General features: G+C 42.5%; 1 protein-coding gene across 1 annotated transcript in view; it reads right to left on the bottom strand.

The window, feature by feature from the left end:
- GASK1A (golgi associated kinase 1A) overlaps nt 1–11,302 on the bottom strand; it is a 104,162-nt gene extending 92,860 nt beyond the window's left edge. The window contains exons 1-2 of the transcript XR_009261658.1: nt 8,119–11,302; nt 5,694–5,875 (exon numbers count right to left, since the gene is read on the bottom strand). The gene's annotated coding sequence lies outside the window, so the exon portion shown is untranslated. The remainder of the gene's footprint in view (nt 1–5,693; nt 5,876–8,118) is intronic.
- Between the last annotated feature and the right edge of the window lie 987 nt (nt 11,303–12,289).

Here is a 12,289-nt window from a genome sequence, read left to right as displayed (position 1 = left end):
GTAAAAAGACTCAACCATTTCATTATTCTCAAAACTTTGCTCTACGGACAATAATAAGCTTCCAGATAGGGGTTACACCAGGCAAGGCAAGTAAAGTAAGTGACCACAGAACTATTTCCTGGGACCACCCAGAAAGCGAGAAAGAGCATTAAGATGTACACAGGCCAAGGGGTAAGACTGAGGTCTCCACAGCTGGAGCAAGAGGGGGCTGGAGTGACCGTGAAGTCATGTTCTCTATTGATAGGGTGTCCTGGAGTGAAGACATTTAAAACTTTTTGAGGACCTCAGGGTCAACACTCGAATTTGTGTCAGTACTCAAATCTGAACAGGCCGCAAGCTGTCCTGGGGACGAGAAACCAGCGGGCAAGACCCCAAGATCAGCCCAAGGGGTCGGGGGAGGATCCCAGTAGCAGCAGTAGTCGTGCAGATTTCCTGCAGAATCCTTTCTGTCCTCCTCAGGACAAGCCGGACCCGCTCATCGTGGGTTTTGGGCGGCCTCTACGGCTTTCCAGGAACAGGTTTGGGACACAACCACTGTCCTCACAGACCAAATGCTCACACGTTAAAAAAAAGAAAAAAAAAAAAAAAGGCTGCACAGGAAGTACGTCATCACACTGATGTCACACTGCCAACCCACACTCCAGTAAAGTTGGAGGAACCCATATCTCGGTAGCCCTCCCTTTTAGTTCCCGTGAGACACTCCCAAGAAAAAGGAGGTGGGGCAAGGTATAGTTCCAGCCTCCTTCATGGCCTCGAGGTCTGAATCCAGGGCCCTGCAACCGACCTTCTTCCACGGACCTCCTCTGAAAGGAGGTGGAGCCTATGGCTAAAGCAAGAAGCGGGGTACTCATTCCATTGGCTATCATGTGAAGGGGTGGGGCCTAGCCAGGCCAATGAGCAGTGGAGTCTGCTTAGGTCATCCTTCCCCTTGGCAGCAGGAGACTGTTCCCTGCCCAGACAGGCCAAGCCCTTGCCTGGCCGACTTCCCACCTAGAGGTGAGCCTCTCTAGACCCTGGAAGAGCAGTTCCGCTGGAGAAGGATCTGAGGCTCTCAGGCCAAGGGCTGGTCTGGACAGGGTGGGAACCTCAGAACAGAGGAGCCTCCAACATGTTTGCTGAATGAATGAAAGTCGATCTTATTGTATATCCAGAAGACAGGATGTCAAGAAGGCAGTGCTTTTCGGTCCTGCACAGTAGGGAGAGCCACCACGAATAAGTGAGGAAGGGTCAGAAACAGGAAGAAGTGAGTCTAGGCCCCAGCTAGGAGCCTAGACTCAATCCTGCATACCTTTCTTAGACTATCTTGATTGGTTCAGCGAGCTTTATTTGTCCACCACTGCTGGTTGTCCAGTTCCTACCATCCCCACATGTGACTCAAAGTTTACAATTCTTTTATCTCACACTCATGCTCAACCATTGTCTCCCACAAAACCACCACACTGCCAAAAAGGCTGGCTCCAGAGGAACATCCAGCTCTCACCCATAGCCTACTGAAGACAACACTTGCCCAGGATTCATGAGAACCTTGTGTGGAACCCAGATCACATCTTTTTAAGGTAATTTAATCTCAAGTCCTCAATGGTTTGCATAACCCCAGACCTTTATAAGAGTTCCTCTGATCACTCCCAAAAGACCTTTAAATAAGGGAGAGGAAAGGTCAGGATTTCACTCCCTACTCAGAATAAACTGAATCATCACAAGGTACACGGCTGGGTAGATATGCTACGCAAAGGGGCATGTGGGTGGCTCAGTCAGTTAAACCTCTGAATCTTGATTTCAACTCAGATCATGATCTCTCACAATTCCTGGAATCCAGTCACCTTGGGCTCCGTGCTCACAGCACAGAGCCTGCTTGGGATTTCCTCTCTCCCTCTCTCTCTCTGCCCCTCCCCTACTTGCATGCTCAAGCACATGTGCTCTCTCAACATAAATACTTAAAAAAAAAAAAAAAAAAAAAAAAAAAAAAAAAAGGATATGCCAAGGCAAAATCAAAAGAACCTATTCCATAGTGGTTAGTTTAATATTCATTTTAGAACAGCAATTTAGTTTCGGCAAAACATCACTGTCCCTAATATTAAATAAATGCAATTTGAATACTAATTTGAATGTTCAGTTTTAATTGTCTAATAGCCTATAAACATAAGGAATTTATATCAAGTTTTAAGAACACACATATCTAAATGCTTTTACATATTTTGCAAATTCTTACCCATCCAATTACTTTAAATACAAGCATATTTTTAGCCATATAGAGATTACCTGCTTTGCATAACCCATGAAACTGCACCTAACATCTGGTAGCCATAGATAAGATAAACTCTATGTCTATAAAAGATCCCAAACCATTGCTTCCCTTCAAAGCTCTCCAACCCAGAGACTCCCACCTTGCTGTTGAGTGACATTGCCTAGACAGGTAAGCCTCCTTTCTAATCTGTCCCCAATTCCCTTACCTGCTGGGTGGTCCCCTTCGGTTAGGGACTTCCCCTCTTTGGCAATCCCAGTGTGGAGCTATCCAGTAAAGCCTGTTGAACAATACTGCCATCTCCTGGTCTTCTTGTCTTTTTCTTTCTTTTTGCTTTGCTTTGCTTTGTCTTTTTCTTGACCAGCCTTGAAATCCTTGAACTCACCACAGTATTGAACAATATAGATCTTTTTGCCTCTTCAGTTCTCTAATACTATTTATTTAATACCAGCTACATCATTACCAATGACATTGCAGCATCATGCCACCCACAAATATTGGCTTCTAATGATATCGTCAAAGTTTGTTACAATGACTGCAAATGTAAGTTTTACAAAGAATATGGAGGAAAATGTGAATTGTAACACAGTTTCTGGCCATGTTAAATCTACCATTTAGAATGTTATAGCATAATCACTAAATAACATGTTTTACAACCACGACTTCTCTTTTTTGTTGTTGTTGTTCATTTATTTTTGAGAGAGAGATAGAGAGTGCCAGTGGGGTAAGGGCAGAGAGAGGGAGGGAGAGAATCCCAAGCAGAGAGTGCAGAGCTTGATGTAGGGCTCAAACTCACAAACTGTGACATCATGACCTGAGCCAAAATCAGGAGTCAGCTGCTTAGCTGACTGAGCCACCTAGGCACCTCCAACCATGACTTCTCTTGAACTGCTTGTCTTAGTCTATTTGGGCTGCTATAACAAAATACCACAGACTGGGTAATTATAAACAAATCTATTTCCCATTGTCTGGAGGCTGGGAAGTCCAAGATCAAGGGACCAAAATGATTAAATTCTGGTGAGACCCTCTTCCTGGTTCATAGGGTCTCCTCACCGTGTCCTCAACTGGTGGAAGGGGGCTGAGGCGGTCTGTGGGTTCTCTTTTATAAGAACACTAATCCCAGAGAGTTCATCAGAACTCTACCCTCATGCTTAAGCACCTCCCAAAGGCCACCCTCCTAATACTATCACATTGGTATTAGGATTCCAACATTTGAATTTTGAGGGGGACACAACCATTCAGACTACAGCGACTACTGTAATCACTGCATTCTTAGAATGTGTTGTCTTTCAGTGTTGATCACACCTCTCCCTTCCACACACCCCACCAGTGGGGAAGATAACAACGGGCCCATGAACAGAGTGAGAAGAACAGTTCAATTTACCTAAAAAATGTCCATCCCCGTCCAGGATGCTTAAGGCAGACCCAGGACAGCATAGCATCACTGCATCAGTAAAGATGAGAGAGGACGTCTATCCAAAAGCCTGATGAAAGCCTTCAGAGGAGACAGATGTGGCAACCCCCAGGTGGTGCCAGAGCCTGTGGAGGGGGGACAGTGACCACCCTGGATGCCAGCAAAGGGGGTGTCACAAGACAAAGCACATTTGCTAGACCTCCATTGTCCTTGGGTATTGTAGACATAGGCAGCACTGCAGTAGGAACACAGATGAACAAGGCCCACATGCGGCTCATACCCAAGGATTAGCAGCGGACCTACGGTAGCCCAGAGCCCTGGAGTCAACCTGTGAGTGACATGAGTTGCTGTCAACACCCAAAATCACTGTCACCATCATTCTGATGGCCCAGCCTCATGTAATCTTGTGAAAGAAAAACCATGTCAGCCACCCTCCTGAAACTGCGGCCCAGCCACGAGACCCTGGAACAACCTTATAGGTGTGTACCTGGTCAACTCCACACACTGGGTAAAAGGTCAGAGAGTACCAGGGCTCACACAGGTCACAATCTGTTCTTGGACCCAGCCACCCTCAGGCAGCAGTAGATGACTTAGAAAATGTAAAGGAAGTCCAAAGTGCAAGAACCGCTGCATGCCCTGGGGTGGGATCCTGTTTTCCTTTGTCTAATGGGGGTACTGGACATATATTTAAGTGAATGGCCAGAGAGTCGCACGTACCGTTTCATCACGATGGCCAGAATGTTTGGTCACAACATACCTACAGGAGAAATCAGGAAATTTGATAATTTCTAGAGGGTAAAGAGAATGGAGACCAGGAGTCTGTACCATGATCATTGTAAGAAAGAATGGAAGATAGACTAGAAAACTGAGTATTTAGCTTCTCCATACTCTATGGTGAAAGAATGCAACAGAGAAAGGTGCTGGGAATAGCCAGAATAGCCCTTCTGGCACCGCAGTGCCTATTAGGAAAGAGTATCCCCTAAACAGATATAATCTCATGGATGTGGACAGGACAAGGGGAACTAGGGCAGATTTCAACTCCCCAGTTGAAGGCCAGTTACTCTTGCCATGACACAACTATCACAGCCATACAGGGCAGACCTGAAAATGGCTCTGAGGTCAGCCAACCAGTAAGGTCACACACTCCCATCCCTTGTCAACAATTTGGTGCTCTTTCTATACATTCCCCCTTATTAATACAGTATATTCAAAACATATAGAGGGTCTGATCTCCACCTCTTCCACACAATGAGAAAGGCTCTAACTCTCTGTGCCACTAGGCAAATACTCCAGGGAGAAAGTCTGGGTGAATAGGATGTTCATGTTTTGTGCCTCCTCTTTCCCCAAAATCGTCACATTGCACTAGTTGCTACTGAGTATCTGCAAACAGCTGGTTAGTGTTTTGTTTTGTTTTGGTTTTAAGTGTGGTCCACTTTGAAAAATAAAAAAAAATCAAGAAATCCACCTCTTCTCAAGAGGCTGAAAAGTGAAGAGGATGGCTGTACCCTTACAACAAAAAATAGCTGGATAATCTGAAAATTTCCCTTGAATACATCAGAGAGTTGAAGCCTCAGGGCAAATAATTTACCTAAAATCTAAGGAAAGAAAGTTACATTGATATCACCATTCTTATGTGGATGACATCTGTCTCTTGAAAGATCTTAAGTTCTTTTTAAAAATATTTAAAATTCATGGGGCACCTGGGTGGCTCAGTCGGTTGAGCGTCTGACTTCAGCCCAGGTCATGATCTCACAGTCCGTGAGTTCGAGCCCCGCGTCAGGCTCTGTGCTGACCTCTCAGAGCCTGGAGCCTGTTTCAGATTCTGTGTCTCCCTCTCTCTCTGCCCCTCCCCTGTTCATGCTCTGTCTCTCTCTGTCTCAAAAATAAATAAACGTTAAAAAAATTTTAAAAAAATATTTAAAATTCAGCAGATAAAATGGTACCTGGTATTAATTGACACCATAAGAAATATAATTGGTAATCTAACATGAAAACACACACAATCTCACAATTAAAGAAATATTTTTAAAAACATACCCTGGAGCGCCTGGATGGTCCAGTCGGTTAAGCCTCCAACTTCAGCTCAGGTCGTGGTCTCACGGTTCGTGGGTTTGAGCCCTGCATCCGGCTCTGTACTGACAGCTCAGAGCCTGGAGCTTGTTTCCAATTCTGTGTCTCCCTTTCTGCCCCTTCCCTGCTTGTGCTCTGTCTCTCTCTGTCTCCTAAAAATAAAGAAACGTCAAAAAAAAAAAAATACCCTGAGATTCCATTTTATGCTTATTAAATTAACCATCTCTAAAATAATTATAATACCCACCGTTGGTTGCAAGCAAAAGCTAACTTGCCAAACTGCTGGAAACAGAACAAATGGGTATGAACTAGCCATTGGTATGGCTATGTTATGATGTTTTCTAAACAAAAATCTTCATACTCCTGGATTCATAGTCTCATTCCTAAAAATTCCTCCCAGGTATATAATACAAAAGAAGGAAAAGAGCTACAATCACCAAGCTGATTATAGCAATATTAATATTAACAGCTAACAAGAATTATCCTAAATGTCCATCAAATAATTTCAAATAACAAGAAGTTACTACCTATAGTGTGTCAGACACTGTGATGGATGTCTTGAATTAAAAAAACAAAAACAAAAAACAAAAAAAACTAAGACAAAGTCACTGCCCAAAAATTCAATTTAACATTTGATGAGGGGAACAGATAATAAAGATACATCTACTCGCTGACAAATAATAATCATGAAAATCATATGGAAATGGGGGAGAGGGAAGTTGTCCAATATAACAGTCATTAAAATATTAACATTTTGTTATGACTAAGATTATAAAAATTATGTTTATATATGGGACAAGGACTAAAAGTGGACATATAAATATGAAAGTATGATCTCTTGAGAAAGTGAGATTGCAGGAATATTTTGTCTTTATTACTTGTGCAATTCTGTGATAATATTTCCCATTGGTATTTAAGAAAATTCATACTATGTGAACAGTCTCTGAAGGCTAAGTCACATGTCATAGATAAGTAAATCTGAAAGGCAAACACTCATTCAAAGACACACATCAATGGTAAATATTAGTGTAACTTTTAGTGAGTCTAGATGGCCTCTTTTTCCTTCTTTGCGTATATGCCTGGTGATCATTAACTACTTCTTTGTGCATTAAATCCTAATCACACATACTCATTAATGTGCATTTGAATCTCCAATAAGGATCTCTACCCCAGGTTTGTCTCTAGTGACTCTCTCAATGTGAATACAATGTGCTCAGGGCCATAATGGTGCCATCTGTGTACCTGTTCACTGGCTATAGATTACCCATGCCCTAGAGGGTTCTTTCCTGCTTGCCCAGCAAATATAAACTAGCTCTGGCCTGAGCAAATCAGAACTCTTCTGCCATCCAGAGGACTACAGCTATACTTTCCCCAACAAGGTTTGAACCTCAGCCTTGGAAAGAAACCTCCTTTCCAAGTTTGTCCTTCCTTTGGTGTCTCCATCAGCCCTATGATACCATATAGAGCTCTCTTCCACCTTATAGGCTACTTTTTCATCATATTTTGATAATTCTTTTTATTAAACTTCCCTTGTTTAAATCACTGTTGGTTTCTGTCTCCTAATTGGACACAGACTGGTACAATCCTCACTGGTCATTCCATTCATTCATCCCTTTGAGGAACATTACAACTTCCTGAACTGTCCTGCTCTAGAAAAGCTTACAACAGCAGAGTTGGAAATGATATTGAGTCAACTGGAGGGAAAAGAAAAGATAAACGTATAAAACAACAATAACAAAAACTCAGCATATGGATTTGAAATAGAATAAGTCTTTCTTTAAGAAAACAGAGATGAGGGAGGCTGTAGTTTCAAAAGGTCCTAAGGCTAGCTAGGATCAAAGAAAGGGGAAGAGGTGGGCAGAGGGTACCTGGGGGAGCAGAAAAAGCAAAGGCCCAGAGGTAGAAACTGAAATAGTACGTATTGCAGACAGAGAGCAGAGAGGAATGGCTGGAACACAGTGAGCATTCTGGGGAGGGGCAAGAAGTAGTTGGATTGGGATGATCAGGCCAAAAAGAGGAGGACCTGCTAACTTGCACTTGGGGATACACAGACCAACAATTATATTTAAAAATTTCTCTCCAGAGGCACTTGGGTGGCTCAGTCGTTTAAGCATCTGACTTTGGCTCAGGTCATGATCTCACAGTTCGTGAGTTCAAAGTCCCACAGCGGGTAAGCCCGGGCCCCACTTCAGGTGAGCATGAGCCCTGATTCTCTCTCTCGCTCTCTCTCCTCTATCCCTCCCTCTCTGCCCCTTGCTCAATTGTGCCCTCTCTCAATAAAAAAATAAAAAATAAAAAAAATAATAAATAAATAAATAAATTCCCTCCAGGATGAATTCTCCAATGGTAAATAAAATTTGAGTTCCAAATGAAGATTTCCCACATTCCTTACCTTCATTGTGTTTTTCTCCAACATGGAGCCTCTGGGCCTGCTTCATCCTGAACTATTATTGAAGCCTTCCCACACTCGGTGCACTCATGGGGTTTTGTCTAAGGGTGGATCCACTGATGTTGATTTGAGCTGACTTTGCTTGAAGGCTTTGCTGTAATCCTTACATTGATAAGTTTTCTCTGGTGCTGGAGGAGATGTGAGTTCTGAGTGAAGCCTTTTCCACAATGCTTGCAAGTTAGAATCTCTCCCCAGCATGCAGTACTTGGTGGTGAATGAGCTCTGAGTTCAAATTAAAATCTTACCACATCATTACATGCATAGCATTTTTTCCAGTGCATGTCTCAGATGTAGAACAGAGGTAATTGTCTTTTCTTTTCTTTTTTATTTATTTATTTATTGTTTGTTTGTTTGTTTGTTTGTTTGGAGAGTGAGAGAGACGCAGGGTCAGGGGACGGACAGAGGGAAAGAGAAAATCCCAAGCAGGCTCCGCACTGTCAGCGCTGACAGAACCCGATGTGGGGCTCAATCTAACGAACCCTAAGATCGTGACCTGAGTCAAAACCAAGAGTCAGACACTTAACTGACTGAACCACCCAGGCGGCCCTAGAACAGAGGTGATTTTCTGACTGAAGGTCTTGCCTCAGTCCCTGCATCTGAGGGGCTTCCCTCGGGTGTGGACTTGCTGGTGCTGAAGCTAAACGCTTCACTCTTTACACTCAGAGGGCTTCTCCCATTGTGGATTCTCTGGTGTGCAGTGCGGTGGGAGCTGCAGCTAAGAGCCTTGCCATATTCTCTGCACGTGGAGGGCCACTCTCCTGTTGCGGGTCCTCCCAGGGGTTACCCTGCTGGTGAACATGGATGGATGCAGCTCTGCCTTCAGACCCAGTTGCAGAGAAGTGCCTGAACAGAAGTAGGGTTGAAGGCGACAGCTTTGGCCCGATCCTTACTCATAGGACTTTTCTCCAGGGTGGATTCTCAGTGCTGCAAAAAGTCAGAACTGCAATGGAGATGTTTGTTACACATAACACTTATAGGAGATCTCTTCACCTGGAAATTAAAGATGTGTTACGTGATAAGAACTGATTTTTTTTTCTGATTTCTTATGTGGATGACATCTATTTTCCATAGGAATTTTCTCATTATTTACTCCCTTCTTTGCTGAATCTCTCTTATTTTTCTTCATTCCACCCCCCATGAGATTTCCTGAATGTCTATCTTGTCCTGATTCATAGGCGACTTAAAAACTAGGTCCCTGAAAAGGTTGCTTAGATGTTCTTCTAAAAGAAGGCCAAAAGCTCAAATTCAGCTATTTCACAACCTGACTAAAAAAAAAAAGAAAAAAGTAAACATCACCTCTTAGCAATGTTAGAGAGGGAACCAGGTCATCAAGGATATGATTGTGTCCTATAAATACACAGCTTTTGTATATTTACAAACTGGTTTCACAGAACATAGAGGGTAAAGAAAGACAAGGAAAAGTCCTAGGATTAAAAAAGGAAGGGGCCTTAGTCTGATCCTATGGTCAGAGACACAAAGGAGACAAGAGGGTAGCATTGCTGAGCACAGAAATCTCATATTAAAATGACCTGAGAAGGCTAAAACAGAATGGAAACGTGAAGAAGCTATTACATTGGGCAGGCTGGTGGGGAGGGGGGTAAAAATTGAATGCATTAGTAAGGAGATTGACAATTAATAAAAAAGAAAAAAAAGATAAAATTAAGTGAGATTCCTATTATTTAACCAAATATCAAACAAAAAATAAATAAAATAACTTGGATATTCCAAGTTAGGGGTACAGGAACAATGTGTAAACTCAGTGCTATCAGGAAGCTTGCATGTTATCTGGAAACATAATGTGCAAAATTAGAGAAAACCACATTGGGCCAGGAGAACACAGATCAAACCTGCTAGCTACACCAACTAAATAATGGTAATTGTAAGGTAGCAACATTTTGCCATCACAGTTTAGCTCTAGGACATAACAAAATGCCACAGACTGGGTGATGTAACAAAAATGTGTTTTCTTATAGTTCTGGAGGCTGGAAGTCCAAGATCAAGGTGTTGGCAGGTTGGATTCCTCTAAGGCCCCTCCTTGGCTTGCAGCCAGCCAGCCTCCCATTGCCTCTTCACGTGGTTGTCTCTCTGTACATGTGCACTCCTGGTATGTGTGTCCTAATCTCCTCTTCTTAGAAGGACATCCCTAAGATTAGATTAGGGCCACTCTAACAACCTCATTTTAACTTAATTATATCTTTAAAGACCTCGTGTCCAAATACAGTCAAATTCTGAGGTACTAGGGGGTTAGGGCTTCAACATAGAAATTTGGAGAAGAATAGATCAACCCACCTCCCATATTCTGAAGCCATCCCACTTTTAAGCAATGTTTCCTTACTGTCTTCCTATTTACACACTCCAGGCATGTTCTCTCCTGCCTCAGGCCCTTAGTGTTTGCTCTCCCCTCTGTCTGAAATGCTCTGCTCCTCAATACCAGCACATCTCACTCCCTATTTTACTCTGGTCTCTTGCTCAATTGTCCCCTTATTGGAGTCTGTTCCTGATAAGTCTTATCTATCCCTTTTTATACCTTTTCCTGTTTTATTGTTCTTTGTAGCATTTATCATTACTTGGCATAATCATGTATATATTGTGGGTTTTATCCTATGGTTAAAATGCACTCTGGATTAAAAAAAAAAAAATCAGGAATGGCAAGGAGACAACTGCATTTGAAAGAAGCTTATTACTTACAATTCCTGAAAAGATGGGGGCATGTCCTACCACACAAGGAAGTACCAAGGTCAGTCAAGACAAGGAGTGAGCAGAAAACAGGCAAAAGCCTTTATTACTATATTGGTGAGAAGCTGTCAGGTGGGGATGGTCTGCTGGGCAGGAAGCAAAACACAGAAGTTGGGTCTGTAGTTGGAGCATTTGTAATATGATTTCTGTACACCCATGAAAGTGAGACAACAGGAGAAATGTAAACAACTTTGGCTATTACTTTGGCCTTGTGATGGATGGATGCCAAACATTACAAAATCTATACATGTTGGTTAAAGTACTCCCACATTGGGGTGCCTGGGTGGCTCAGTTGGTTAAATGGTTAAGCATCCGACTCTTGGTTTTGGCTCAGGTTATGATCTCATGTTCATGAGACTGAGCCCATGTTGGGCTCCGTGTTGAGTGTGGAGCCTGCTTAGGATTCTTTCCCTGCCCCTCCCCACCCCCACCAAAATAAAATAAAATAAAATACTCCCACACTTTTGGTGGTATGCCAATATATTTAAATGTTGCCTAATAGAATAATAGAATAGAATAAGGGAATGAGTTTCCATAACTTCCTTCAAGTGCAGTTGACCATTGAACAACAGGGATTTGAACTTCAAGGGACCATTGATACATGGATTTTTTTTTATATAAATACAGTAAAGTATTGCAAATATCTCTTTTCTTCCTTATGATTTTCTTAATAACGTTCTCTTTTCTCTAGCTTACAACTCTGGGACCATGGCCCTGAGACCATGACATGAGCTGAAATCGAGAGTCGGACGCTCGACTAACTGAGCCACCCAGGTGCCCTTGTAACAAGTTTTTAAAGGCTCAAAGAAGTGATCAACAAACTTCCAAATGAGATTGGCCTATACAAGATTTTTCATAACAGCAGCACTATTCGCATTTGGTGCCAGCTAATCTTTGTTGTGGGGGAATGCCTGTGCATTGTCGTATATTTAGTAGCCTGCCTCTAACACAAGATGCCAGGAGCAGCCCTCTCATCAACCGTAACAACAAAAAATGTCTCTAAACATTGGCGAATTGTCTGGGAAAAGGAAACAAAGTCGGCTCCCGATGAGAACTACTGATCAATACAGATATATCCCTCATTCCTTGAAAGAGCAAAACATTGTTCAAAGAAACAAAAAACCCACATGGTTAAACACTAGAAGCAGAGAAATTTGGCTATAGTTGAGATCTAAGTTGGAGACTGATGAGGGAATAGAATAAAACCATCAATTAAAGCAAATCAGTAATATAGTTCTGAATATTCACCTAAGGAATTTGGATTTTGTTTTTTAGGCAACAGAAAGTGATTACAGGAGTTTTAGAAAGAGAGTGATAAAAAAAAAAAAAAAGAAAAAGAAAAAAAGGGGCGCCTGGGTGGCGCAGTCGGTTAAGCGTC

This window comes from Neofelis nebulosa, chromosome 5 (genome assembly GCF_028018385.1).
Source record: "Neofelis nebulosa isolate mNeoNeb1 chromosome 5, mNeoNeb1.pri, whole genome shotgun sequence".
NCBI classification, from domain to species: Eukaryota; Metazoa; Chordata; class Mammalia; order Carnivora; family Felidae; genus Neofelis; species Neofelis nebulosa.
This window is presented reverse-complemented; position numbering and strand designations above follow the sequence as displayed.